The sequence below is a fragment of the Ochotona princeps genome, chromosome 3 (assembly GCF_030435755.1).
Source record: "Ochotona princeps isolate mOchPri1 chromosome 3, mOchPri1.hap1, whole genome shotgun sequence".
In the NCBI taxonomy this organism is placed as follows: domain Eukaryota; kingdom Metazoa; phylum Chordata; class Mammalia; order Lagomorpha; family Ochotonidae; genus Ochotona; species Ochotona princeps.
The window spans coordinates 102,530,635-102,544,523 of record NC_080834.1 but is presented as its reverse complement, the minus strand read 5'-3'; positions in this window follow the sequence as shown (position 1 = coordinate 102,544,523).

Below are 13,889 nucleotides of genomic sequence, written 5' to 3'. Positions count from 1 at the left end.
CCCCCACTAGCCCAACTAATCACAAAAAGAAGGGAGAAGATATGCATCAATAGAATCAGAGAAGAGAAAGAAAATATAACAACAGATACCTCAGACATACAGAGAATTATCAGGAACTGTTACAAGCAACTGCATGTGAACAAATCAGAAGACCTAGAGGAGATGGGTAGATTTTTGGACACATACAATTCACCAAAATTGAATCAAGAAGCAATTAACAATCTAAACAGACCTAAAATATGAACTAAGATTGAATGGGTAATTAAAGCCTTTCCAACCAATAAAAGCCGTAGACCAGATGGCTTCACTACTAAATTCTACTAAACGTTTCAAAAGGAACTTACCACAGTCCTACACAAGCTTTTCCAAGCAATAGAAAGAGAGGCAATTCCTCCAAATTCTTTCTAAGAAGCCAATATCAGCTTAATACCAAAACCAGATAAACAACCGAAAGAGAGAACTACAGACTGATATCCTTGATGAACATAAATGCAAAGATCCTTAACAAAATACTAACCAACAGGATCCGGCAGTACATCAGGCAGATCATTCAACTGGACCAGGTGGGATTCATCCCAGGTACAGGGATGATTCAACATTCATAAATCAATAAATGTGATACATCACATCAACAATTTGAAAAATAAACACCATATGATCATCTCAATAGATGCAAAGAAGGCATTTGATAAAATACAACACTTCATGCTGAAAAGCCTAGGCAAGACAGGCATAGAGCAACATTCTGCAGCACAATCAAAGCAATTTACAAAAAAAAAAAAAATGCCAGTATCATACTAAATGGGGAAAGATTGAAAACTTTTCCACTAAAATCTGGAACTAGACAGGGATGTCCACTGTCACCACTACTTTTCAATATAGTATTGGAAGTTCTTACCAGAGTTATGAGGCAATAAAAAGTGTTGGGAGCACTGCATGAGTGCCCTGCCCTAAGATGGTGCCGAGACCGTTCCTCCTCTCGGAGCTTGGTGGTAAACAGGTTTCAGGAAGTGCCTTCTGATTGGCCTGTAGCCTCATGCCTGCGTGTGCTAGGTGTGATCAGAGTTATGATTGGTGTGCCCATGGCATGCATTGCTGACCTTTAAGCTAATTGGATTAGGATGGTATGTAAGCGGTGGGGGTTCAGGCTAGAAGGAGGAGGAAAAAGGAAGAAGGAAGGAAGCAGAAGAAGTCGAGTCGATGGCCTGGGAAATCGACTGGTTGGAAGAATGAAGTGCCTCTTGGAACAGAGCCTGGAGTGTCGGGTGATTTCTTCCCCGGGACGCGAGACCCCGATAAAAAAAGGAATGAAAGGAATCCAAATTGGAAACAAGGAACTGAAATTATCTCTATTTGCAGATTATATGATTCTCTACATAGGAAAACCAAAAGTCAAGACACTACTGGAAGTCATAAGAGACTTTGGCAGGGGAGCAGGATACAAAATTAATGAACACAAATTGATGGCACTAATGTATACAAATAGTTCCATAGGCTGAGAAAGAAATTGTATTTTTAAAATAGCAGAGAAAAATCAACATTGTCAAAATGCCCATATTACCAAAAGTAATATACAGATTCAATGCAATACCAATCAAAATCTCAACATCATTCTTCTCAGAACTAGAAAAGAAGATACAAAAGTTCATCTGGAAACACAAGAGACCACAAATAGCTAAAGCTATCTGAAGGATAAAAACCAAGCTGGAGGAATCACAATTCCAGACCTCAAGACATACTACAGAGCAGCGGTCATCAAAACAGTCTGGTACTGGTACAGAAACAGAGAAGAAGATCAATACAATAGAATAGAAACACCAAAAGGGAGCCTACATAGGTAGAATCAACTAATCTTTGACAAGAAAACTGAAAACAATCCAGGGAAAAAGCCTGGTCTATTCAACAAATGCTGTTGGGACAACTAGATAGCAGCCTGCAGAATAACAAGCAAGACCTACACCTGTCACATTCTGTAACAATCAGCTCTACATAGTTCAAGGGTCTAAATCTACACTTAAAAACCATCAAACTCTTAAAGAAGATCATAGGAAATACACTCCAAGAAATAGAATGGCAAAGTCTTCTTAGAAAAGATTGCAAAGGCACAGATAATCAAAGACAAAATAAACAAATGTGACAACATCTAACTAAATAGCTTCTGTACAGCAACGGAAACTATTAGCAAAGTGAAGAAGCAACCAACAGAATGAGAGAAAATTTTTGCATGCTATACAAGTGACAGGGGACTAATATCCAGGATGTACAAAGAGCTTGAGAAACCCAGGGACAGTTAAAAAAAAAAAAAACTGTGAAAAAGTGGGCAAAAGAAATGAACATTTTTCAAAGAACAGATTCAAATTGCCAGCAACACTTCATGCTGAACCCTAAGCAAGAAAGGCATAGAAGGAACATTCTACAACACAATCAAAGCAATTCACCAAAAACAATGCATGCTTATGATGTGCCACGTTAAGGACTGCTTCTGGTCAAGTTTATTTGGGGGTTTCTGCCCTTCCTGTATTCAGCGATCTCTTCCTTTCATCTTGTTGGGGAGGCTCTCTTATTATTTCATTGACTACATCTTTATTTTTTTTAGAGATTTATTTATTTTATTACAAAGCCAGATATACAGAGAGGAAGATCTTCCGTCCGATGATTCACTCCCCAAGTGAGCCGCAATGGGCCGGTGCTGAGCCGATCCGAAGCCGGGAACCAGGGACCTCTTCCGGATCTCCCACACGGGTGCAGTGTCCCAATGCATTGGGCCGTCCTCAACTGCTTTCCCAGGCCACAAGCAGGGAGCTGGATGGGAAGTGGAGCTGTCGGAATTAGAACCGGCGCCCATATGGGATCCTGGGGCATTCAAGGCGAGGACTTTAGCTGCTAGGCCACGCTGCCGGGACTACATCTTTAAATCCAGCTTATCTTTCATGCCTTCAGGAACTACCATGAACTTTATTTGGCCTTTTGATTGTGTCGCCTAAATCTTGGCTAGTTTTCTTAGCTCCACTCAGTTCCTCTTCCGTATTTCTCATCACTTGGGAATTTTCACATATGGTGTCTTCTACTTTATTTCAGATCTATTTTGTATCAATATTTCTGTTTTCTGTGTAATGTACTCCTTGAATTCCTGCATCTTAAAAATTGTTTTCAAGATCATTTTTAATGATTTTTATAAGTCTTTATCTGACAGACTCTCAATGTCTTCATTGGGTATTTCTGCTATTGAAATATCCTTTTGATCCTTTGGGGATGAGGCATTGGTAACTTCCTGCATGGTGCCTGAACATGTTATTTTACCTTTTGCCATTGTAAATCACATTAGCAGATTATTCTTGGTGGTGCCAATTTTTAAGATTCTTTTTTTTTTTTTTAATTATTGGAAAGTGAGATGTACAGAGAGGAGGAGAGACAGAAAGCAAGATCTTTCATCTGCTGGTTTACTCCCCCACGTGGCCACATAGCCGGAGCTCAGCCAATCTGAAGCCAGTAGCCAGGACTGGGTTTCCCACATGGGTGCAGGGTCCCATGGCTTTGGGTGTCCTTGACTCCTTTCCTAGGCACAAGTAGGGAGCTGAATGGGAATTGGAGAAGCTGGGACACAAATCAGCACTAATATGGGATTCCAGCACATGCAAGGCGAGGACTTTGGTCACTAGGCTTTCATACCGGGCCCTTGCTGCCAGTTTTTAAGCTGTGTCATCCACAGGTGTACAGATCAACTTTACTCATCCTGTTATGTGCTCAGTTCTCTGCTTGTGACATTCACACCACTTCCTTCAATGATTTCAGTTTCAGGCCCCCATGTACATTCCTGCCATTTCCTCCACTGCTGGGTCACCTGAATCATCTCTCTCTCTGCTCCCTGACTTCCTGTGTCATGACCACACTGTTTCTGCTCAGCTTTTTGCTGTGAGTAATTCCAGCAACGCATGGGTTTAGGAGACATCGATTTACATCACAAAGCTGTCAGTGGCATCTATTCGTAGGTGGTGCATGGATTTCTTTCTTCTTGTCAGCACCTGATACCAACTAGGTTTAGGGACAACCCAGATGTATTTTGGCTAGAACCTGTGGGATGCCGAGTTAGTATTATTTTCCTAGTGGGACAAGCAAAATGTGTTGAACCAGAAGTGGTTCTCCGCAAGCTTAGTGCATGTGCAGCTCACCATTGTGCTCTAGGGTCCCTGCCACAGTACTCAAGATGTCACCCAATGTGGCACAGGTGGCACTGGTGGGGGGTCTAGGTTGTGAATTTCACCCCAATCCCACACTACTCTGTTGCTCTGTTTTTGGCTCATGAGTAAATTCAAAGGTCAATGGGAAATGGCCTCCCATTCCTGCCTGTCTACTGGTAGAGTTCCAGTCACCATTGGGGTATCTGTTTGCTGTACCATTGCTCTGCTGTCCCTGCTGCTTCCTAGTATCCTCATGTCTTCTGATGTCTCTCTGTTCTCAGCCTGCCCAATCTTACTAACTGTGATTTGGCCTTCTCTGCTTCTCCACTAATACTTCTCCACCCACTTTAGCATGTGCTCACCCTATTTTGCCAACATGCTTTATCTTTGTTTTCAAAACTTGTTTTATTTGTTTGTTTATTTGAAATGTAGAGTTACAGAGAGAGGAGACACAGACATTGCACCTGCTGGTTCACTCCCTAAATGGCTCTGATGGCTAGAGCTAGCTGGTCTGAAGCCAGGAGCCAGGAGTCAGGAAATTTCTCTCGGTCTTTCCTTTAGGGGCATGGTCAGTTCTATGGCAGCCCCATCTCTCATGCAATCTAAGGGGTGCTGTGGCTTAACCCAGCCCAGTCTGCCATAGGCCCAGTTCTCACACATATCAGCAGCTATCACAGCTTAGTTGGAGTGGTCCCCAATAACCCCTACAAGACTAACCTCTCAGCCTCCATTTTGTTTTATTGATCACATTGCATTATGTGACACAGATTTACATTGCATTATGTGACACAGTTTTGTAGGTACTGGGATTTCCCCCCACCCCTCCCCAAACCCTCCCCTCATGGTGGATTCCTCCACGTTGTTGCAGTATTGTAGTTCAAATTCAGTCAAGATTATTTCATTACAAGCATAGACCAAGCATAGAGTCCAGCATCTCATTGTCCAGATAAGTTCAGCGGCTTGTTGGGGAGACCATCTCTGACTTGAAGGTAGAGCCGGCAGAGTATCATCCCGATCAATTAAAAGTCCCAACATAGCATCAGCAACAATTTATAAAGTTGTGGAATTAAATGACATAGTATTGAGTAACCAATATGCTAAAAAAAAAATGCAAGTTCTTAACCACATCCTATGACTTCTTCATTGACATTTCAATTTTAGTTTATATACAACCGGGTTCTATACACCTTAAAATGGCTATAGATTACTATTCAGCTGTCTCGTGTCTATGTTCATTATACTATTTAGCATTTTATAGCATTGAAGCATAATTTTGTTGAACCTGGCTTTTTTTTTTTGGATAGTCTGGACTGGCTTATAACTCTAACAAGATATTTGTCAACAGTTGAGGTGCAGAACGGTTTTAGGAGGGGTGTGCAGAGAAATCTTCAATATCCTAGTGAGGAGTAACTAATCTTTGTGTCCCACCTAGTAAGGTATAAGTGAATCCACGCTGACCCGTTTCCTGTCTGATTCTAAGCTTTCCTTGTTGTTTTCTATCTATTCTAGATTGTTTGTTTGTTTGTTTTGAGGGATTTCCAGAGCGATCCTGATGGTCATTGCCAGGGAGGGTGGGAACCCAAAGTTGCAACCAAGCTAGGACCAGAGAAATCTCGCCTCCCTAGTCCGGAAGGAAGTTTACTGTTCTTCTGTTTCTGCGGACTGCTCAGGGCTCCTGGCTGTTGCTCTGATGCCCTTGGATCCTGCGAGGAAGAATTTGGACTTCTTATTCCCATATGGTAGATCCAAGTGGGAGTGAATGACCTCAGAGTTCTTGGCCTCTGAAGGTACTCCAAATCCCCGTGGTCTCCTTGTCAGCCTCCATTTTTGAGTGTGCTGGCATGTACTATAGCCAAGCTCGGTCCATCCTCCATCCCATCTGGCTCTCGTGCACACCTATGGGTGCTGCAGCTCAGCTCAGCTCACCCCACTTTTAGACTCAGACCACACATACACCAACAAGTGCTGCATCTTGATCAACCTGGCCCATCCCTGGCTCTCATGCTCACCAGCAAGATCTACAGTCTAGCAGGAGAGTTTCCCAAGTTCCCCTGCCAGGTCCGCTCCAAGCCCTGCGTCTTGCACATGCCAGTGGGTACTGCATCCTAGCCTGACAGGTCCATACCCAGCTCCTGATCATGTGCCTGCCAGGAATTACTGTAGTAGAGTCTGACATGACACACCCAGTCCCAACACTTGTCAGTGGGTAATATGAGTTACCCTACTGGCCTGCATCCATTCTGGCCCTCATTCATGCTAGCAGGCGCATAAGTCTGGCCACGCATGGCCTACCCCCAGACAAGCCTGCCCACAGTCTACACTCTCATGCTCATCAGTGGAAGTAGCAGTCCAGCAAGAAAGACCCTGAAGTTACCCTATCAGGAGCTCTCAGCACCAGGTCTTGCACTTGCCAGTTGGTGTTGCAGACCAGTCCTAGTTGTTCATCCCTCCCCACGCTCCAATCTTAGCATTCACCAGCAGGTGCTCGAGCCTGGCTAGGCTGGCTTACCACCAGTGCAAGCTCTCACAGGCAGGTGCAGCAACATAGCCCAGCCAGCCCACATCCAGCCCGTATGCCAGCCAATAGGTGCTACAGCCCGGCCTAGACCCTCCAATCTCAGTGTTCATCAGGATTCTGTGTATTCACCGGCATGTGTCAGGATTGAATATTCACCTCAGGCTAAACCACAACACCACCTGGCAAAAGCAAGATCCAGGGCTGAGAGAGGGCCTGATAGGGGAATTGTGGAGACTTTTCTGCTAGACTGTTGCTCCTGCTAATGAGCACAAGAGCCAGAGCTGGGTGTGGGTCACTGAGCAAGGCAGCAGCAACTGAAGCATGCATGTGGCCAGATCTGAGTGTGGGTCAGGCTGAGCTAAGCCACAGCACCCATGGGTGTGCATAGATCCAGATGGGGTGTAAGCATCTAGGCTAGAGCACATGCTGGTACACGCAAAAACTGCTGCTGGTGATGGACCTGGTGAGGGTCGTTAAGGGTTTCCCTGACTAGAATGCTGCACCTGCTGATATGTGTGAGGACCAGGCCTGCAATGGGCTGGGCTGAATCAGGCCACAGCTGCCATAGTTTCACCTGAGAGATGGAAATGGATGCAAAACAGAGCAGACAGCCAAATCCACCAATACATGCATTGGCTGGTGCAGGTAACAGACCAAACTCTGCACTAGCTGGTGCACAGAAGAGTCAAGTCTCATGTTTCCCCTGGTGAGGTTTTCTAAGGACTTCTGAACTCAAATACTAGCCACAGGGGAAAATCACAAGATATGTGATCCTATCTTGGAGGCATGCATTGAGACTAGGCCTTCTCAATTGCTGATGCCTGTGCAATGGACAGTATGTCCAGATGCACATGGACAACATGACATCCAGCTCATCTAGGCCAGCAGAGGATGTCAAGTGCCTCAACAGGAAATGAAAAGTAGAAAGATTGGGCAACTCTGCTGACCAAGCTTTGCAGCAAGTGTTTGGTCTGTGGATGCGCTAACGTAAACTTGGTCAGCGAACAGACTTTGGAAAGATTTTCTCAACTCCAGTGCAACAAAACTAATGACATCTCAGAACTCTCAAAACCACTCAAGCCACACCCTCAGAATGCTCTTACCCACACTGGGATCTTTAGGATATCACCAAATGACTGTCCCATCTACCACCATACCACCCTGAACGCACCCGATCTCGTCTGATCGCGGAAGCTAAGCAGGGTCGGGCCTGGTTAGTACTTGGATGGGAGACCAAAAGACTGTCCCCAATCCTTGGGCACTGACGTAGTTTGATGGCAAGAAGTGGGTCCCTCCTCTTCCCCTTCTGTGAACACAGGAGAAAAAAGTTGAAATATTTGTCCCACCTACCTTTCTCCATATCTTGACCCTCCCACCCTAATTAGAGGCCCACTTCTCAACTATGCAAACAATATTAAAAATAAAAGTTTTTTTATAAAGACATTCTAATTATGGAGGTTGGGAGGTGGGGCCAGTGGGAGGATTTAGGACATTGGGAGTTCACCCTCAGAAAGGAGCTCTGGCGAAGGGTTGGTTATGTAATTAGAGTTCAGCTGAGCTTCTCTCTGCTTCTGGGATACCATATGATCGACCTCTTTCCCCCACAACCTACTCCCCACTGCCAGCCTCCAACAAACACAAATGTAATGGGGGCCTCTGATTTTGAACTTTGTACCTCCAGTAGGTAAACCTAGATAATCCTTTGCTTTCCCTAGAAACTCCTCTCAGGTATTTCAAAGTTGTGATAAGCTGACCAATACAGCTAGCAAAAAAGAGCAAGTCTTTCCTATTAAATAAAATTGTGCGGCCTGGCACAGTAGCCCAGCGGCTAAAGTCCTTGAGTGCCTGCACTGGGATCCCATACAGGAACTGGTTCATGTCCCAGCAGTCCCACTTCCCATCCAGATCCCTGCTTGTGGTCTGGGAAAGCAGTTGTGGACGACCCAAAGCCTTGGGACCCTGCATCCACGTGGGAGGCCAGGAAGAAGCTCCTGGCTCCTGACTTCGGATCAGCTCAGCTCCAGCCGTTGCAGTCACTTGGGTAGTGAATCAGTGGATGGAAGATATTCCTGTCTCTCTCTCTCCTCCTCTCTGTATGTCTGAATTTCCAATAAAAAAATAAAATAAAGAATTAAACAAATATTTTAAATAAATAAATAGAAAATGTGTTTCATCTTGTGACCATAGTTCATTCATCCTTTGCTCACATAAAACTACTCTTTAAAAGCTTGGAGGCCACAGCGGTGTTGGGGCTTGGAGCAGCACAGCGTGAACAGTGTGTCCTCCAAGAAGGACTCTCTCTTCCCATCAGCAGCTGCTGCTTTGGAACCGGGATCCCACCAGGCCATCAGGCTGAGGCCTGCAAACTCCCTTTAGTCCTTCCAGGGAGCAGTGGCTTCCTGCTGGGGCTGTGCAGACTTGGCAGGAATCTCATCCACCCAGCTTCCTTCTCTTCCCCTGAAGGGTCCGCTCCACCAGAGCCCACACGCCAGTCCCTGAATCTTATACAGCCTTGTAGGGAGGTGGGAAAGCTGCAGGGACTGCAGGGCCAGGGGGCGTGGCTTGCTGACCTGGGCTAGGCCTGTCTTTCACATGGGAGGGCCTGTGTGGCCACATGGGCGGGGTCTTTTGGGCAGGCCCACCACCACAAGCTCTATGCTCTTGCTGTTCCCTGTGGTCTCGAATTGGCTCAACACCATTATGGAAAATAAACAGCTGTTGGAAACCACCCCTCCCCCCAAAAAAGATTGTTTGATTGATTGACTTGGAAGGCAAATTAAGGGTAAATTTTGTACTTGCTAGTTAATGCTTCTTTATTTTTTTTTAATTATTTATTATTTAACTTCATTAATTACATTGTATTATGTGACACAGTTACATAGATACTTGGGTTCTCCCCACCCCTCCCCAAACCCTCCCACCATGGTGGATTCCTCCACCTTGTTGCATAACCACAGCTCAAGTTCAGTTGAGATTCCCCCATTGCAAGTGTATACCAAACATAGAGTCCAACATCTTATTGTCCAGTCAAGTTCAACGGCTTCTTAGGTATACCCTCTCGGGTCTGAAGACAGAGCCAGCAGAGTATCATCCCAGTCAATTGAAAGCTCCAACATACCATCAGCAAAAATTTACATCATTATGGAATTAATTGACATAGTAATGAGTAACCAATATGTTAAAGATAAATGCGAGTTCCCAGCCACCTTCTGTGACCACCTCAATGACATTTCAATTTTAGTTTATACACAACATATAACATTCAAAACATAACATGTTATACATAACATCATATCATCTTAAATTAAGGCAAACATGTGGTATTTAACCTTTTGGGATTGGCTCATTTCCCTTAGCATTATGGTTTCCAGTTTGGTCCATTTGGCCACAAAGAACTGCATTTTGTTTTTTTAATAGCTGAGTAGTATTCCATGGAGTAGATGAACCATAGCTTTCTTATCCAATCCTCTGTTGATGGGCATTTTGGTTGCTTCCATGTTTTTGCAATTATTGATTGTGCTGCTATGAGCATAGGAGTGCATGTTGATTTCTCATAAAACAAGTGTTCTGGATATATTCCTAGGAGTGCTATTGCTGGATCATATGGTATGTTGAATTTGAGTTGTTTGAATGTTCTCCATACTGATTGCCATAGAGGCTGTACCAGCCTGCAGCCCCACCAGCAGTGGAGTAGGGATCCCTTTTCCCCGCAACCTCGCCAACAAGTGTTGTTGGTGCTTTTATTCATGTGGGCCACCCTTACTGGCGTTAGGTGGTACCTCATTGATGTTTTAATTTGGATTTCCCTTATTGCCAGGGAACTTGAGCATTTTTTCATATGTTTATTTGCCATTTGGGTTTGTTCCTTTGTGAAGTGTTTGCCCATTTCCCGTGCCCATTTCTTGAGTGGCTTGTTTGTTTTGACATTTTGGTTGTTTTGTAGCTCTTTGTATATTCTGGAGATCAGCCCTCTATCACCTATGTCGTGTGCGAAGATCTTCTCCCATTCTGTGGGTTGCCTTTTTACTTTGTTAATTGTTTCTCTAGCTGTACAGAAGCTTCTTAGTTTGATGAGGTCCCATTTGTTTATTTTGGTCTTGATTTCTACTGCTTTTGGAGTCATTTTTAGGAAGTGAGGGCCTACCCCTAAGTGTTCCAGTTTGTTTCCAACATTTTCTTCCAAAAGTTTGAAGGTTTCTGGATGTAGGTTTAGATCTGTTATCCATTTAGATCTGATCTTAGTGTATGGTGAGAGATGTGGATCTATTTTTTTGTTTCTACAGGCTATTAACCAGTTGTCCCAACAGCATTTATTGAACAGACCTTCCCATTTGCCTGGATTGTCGTTTGTCTTTTTGTCAAAGATTATTTGGCTGTATCTGTGTGGGTTCCCTTCTGGTGTTTCTATTCTGCTCCATTGATCTTCCTCTCTATCTTTGTGCGAGTACCACGCTGTTTTGATAACCACTGCCCTATAGTATGTCCAGAGGTCCGGAACTGTGAGTCCCCCTGCTAACTTCCTGTTCTTCAGGATGGTTCTAGCTATCCGTGGTTTTTTGTGTTTCCAGATGAACCTTTGGATCATTGTTTCCAGTTCCATGAAGGATGTTTTGGGCAATTTGATTGGAATTGCGTTGAATGTATATATTGCTTTTGGCAGTATAAACATTTTAATGATATTGATTTTACCTATCCAGGAGCATGGGATGTTACTCCATCTTTCTAGATCTTGTTCAATTTCTTTTTTAAGTAGTTTGTAGTTTTCTTCAAATAAGTCTCCTACATTTTGGTTAGGTTTATTCCCAGATACTTCATGCTTTTCCCTGTTATTTTGAATGGTATCTTGCTGGTTAGATCTTTTTCCATCTTGGGGCTGTTCGCATACACTATGGCTGTTGATTTTTGTTCATTAATTTTGTACCCTGCCACTCTACCAAACTCTCGTACAAGTTCTAGCAGTCTCTGTATTGAGTCTCTTGGCTCTTCTACATAAAGAATCATATCATCTGCATATAGTGAGAGTTTGACTTCTTCATTTCCCATTTGGATTCCTCTGATTTCTTTTTCTTGTCTTATGGCCTCAGCGAGTACCTCTAGGACTATGTTGAATAGCAGTGGAGAAAGCGGACATCCCTGTCTTGTTCCAGATCTCAGTGCGAAGGGTTCCAGCTTTTCTCCATTCAGTATGATGCTGGCGTTGGTTTTTCATATATGGCTTTAATTATGTTGTGGATTTTTCCATCTATGCCTACCTTGGTTAGGGTTTTTAGTAGGAAGTGGTGTTGGATTTTGTCGAAAGCTTTTTCTGCGTCTATTGATACTATCATGTGATTCTTGTTTTTCAGTTTTTGGATGTGGTGTATCACATTTATGGATTTCCAAATGTTGAACCATCCCTGCATTCCAGGGATGAATCCTACTTGATCTGGATGAACGATCTGTCTGATGTGTTTTTGAATTCTGTTGGCTAGGATTTTGTTGAGAATCTTAGCATCAATGTTCATCAGAGAGATAGGTCTGTAGTTTTCCTTCTCTGTTAGTTCTCTGTCTGGTTTTGGGATTAAGGTAATGTTGGCTTCATAGAATGAGTTTGGAAGGGTTGCTTCTTTTTCTATTGTTTTGAAGAGTTTGTAGAGGATTGGGGTCAGTTCTGTTCGGAATGTTTTGTAGAATTCTGTAGTGAAGCCGTCTGGGCCTGGGCTTTTCTTTGTTGGGAGGTCTTTAATCACTGATTCAATCTCGACTTCAGTTATGGGTTTGTTCAGGTCGTTTGTTGCCCCTGGGCTAAGTTTTGGCAGGTGGTAGAAGTCTAAGAACTTTTCCATTTCTTGGTGATCTTCTGATTTGTTGGAGTACAGTGCTTTGTAGTAATTTCTAATTATGGCCTTAATGGATGCAGTGTCTGTTGTTATGTTGCCTTTTTCATCTTTGTGCTGTTAATTCTTGCTTTCTCTTGTTTTTTCCTTGTCAGTCGGGCCAGCGGGGTGTCTATCTTGTTTATCTTCTCAAAAAACCAGCTTTTTGATTCATTGATTTTGTGTATGTTTTTTTTTTTATTTCTATCTGGTTGATTTCCTCCCTTGTTTTGATGATTTCTTGTTTCCTATTGTGTGTGGGGCTCTTCTGCTGTTGTTTTTCCAATTCCTGGAGGTGTGTGGTTAGTTCCTGTATTTGGTGCCTCTCTTGGGCCTTGACATGAGCTCCAATTGCGATGAATTTACCTCGTAGCACTGCTTTGGCAGTGTCCCACAAATTTTGGAATGTTGTGTCAGAGTTTTCATTGGTTTCCATAAATTTTTTGATCTCATCTTTAATTTCTTCTCTGATCCATTGTTCGTTTAATAGCATATTGTTCAGCCTCCAAGAGTTTCTGTATTTCCTTGGGCTTTTTGAATTGCTGATTTCCAGTTTCATTCCGTGGTGGTCTGAGAGGGTACATGGTATGATTCCTATCTTTTTGAAGTTATTTAGGTTTGCTTTGTGTTCTATCATGTGGTCGATCCTGGAGAAGGTGCCATGCACTGCTGAAAAAAATGTATAATCTGTGGCCTTAGGGTAAAAAATTCTATAAATGTCAACCAAGTCCAGTTGTTCTATTGTTTGTATGAGCTCTGTTGTTTCTTTGTTGAGTTTTTGTTTTGTTGATCTGTCTATAGTTGTTAGTGGGGTGTTAAGATCACCCACTATTATTGTGTGCATATCTATGTCTCCCCTTAAGTCCGTGAGTAATTGCTTCACGTAGCTAGGTGCGTTTGAATTTGGTGCATATATGTTCACGATTGTAATTACTTCCTGATGGATCAGTCCCTTCACCAATATATAATGTCCTTCCCTGTCCTTTTTGATGTGTGTCAGATTGAAGTCCACATCATCTGAAATTAAGACAGCTACCCCAGCCTTTTTTTCTCGTCCATTGGCATGAAATATCTGTTTCCAACCTTTCACTTTCAGCTTCTTCGAATCTCTTCTGGTTAGATGTGTCTCTTGTAGGCAACAGATTGTTGGGTGTTGTTTGATAATCCATTCTGTTAATCTATGCCTTTTGATTGGTGAGTTCAGGCCATTTGTGTTAAGAGTTAAAATTGAGAGGTTGTGATTTTGCCCTGCCATACTTGTTTTTGTGGGTGTTGATATCTGTGTAATTGCCCTTCCTGTGTGGACTTTAGTGGGGAGATCTTCCTGTTTGCCATCTT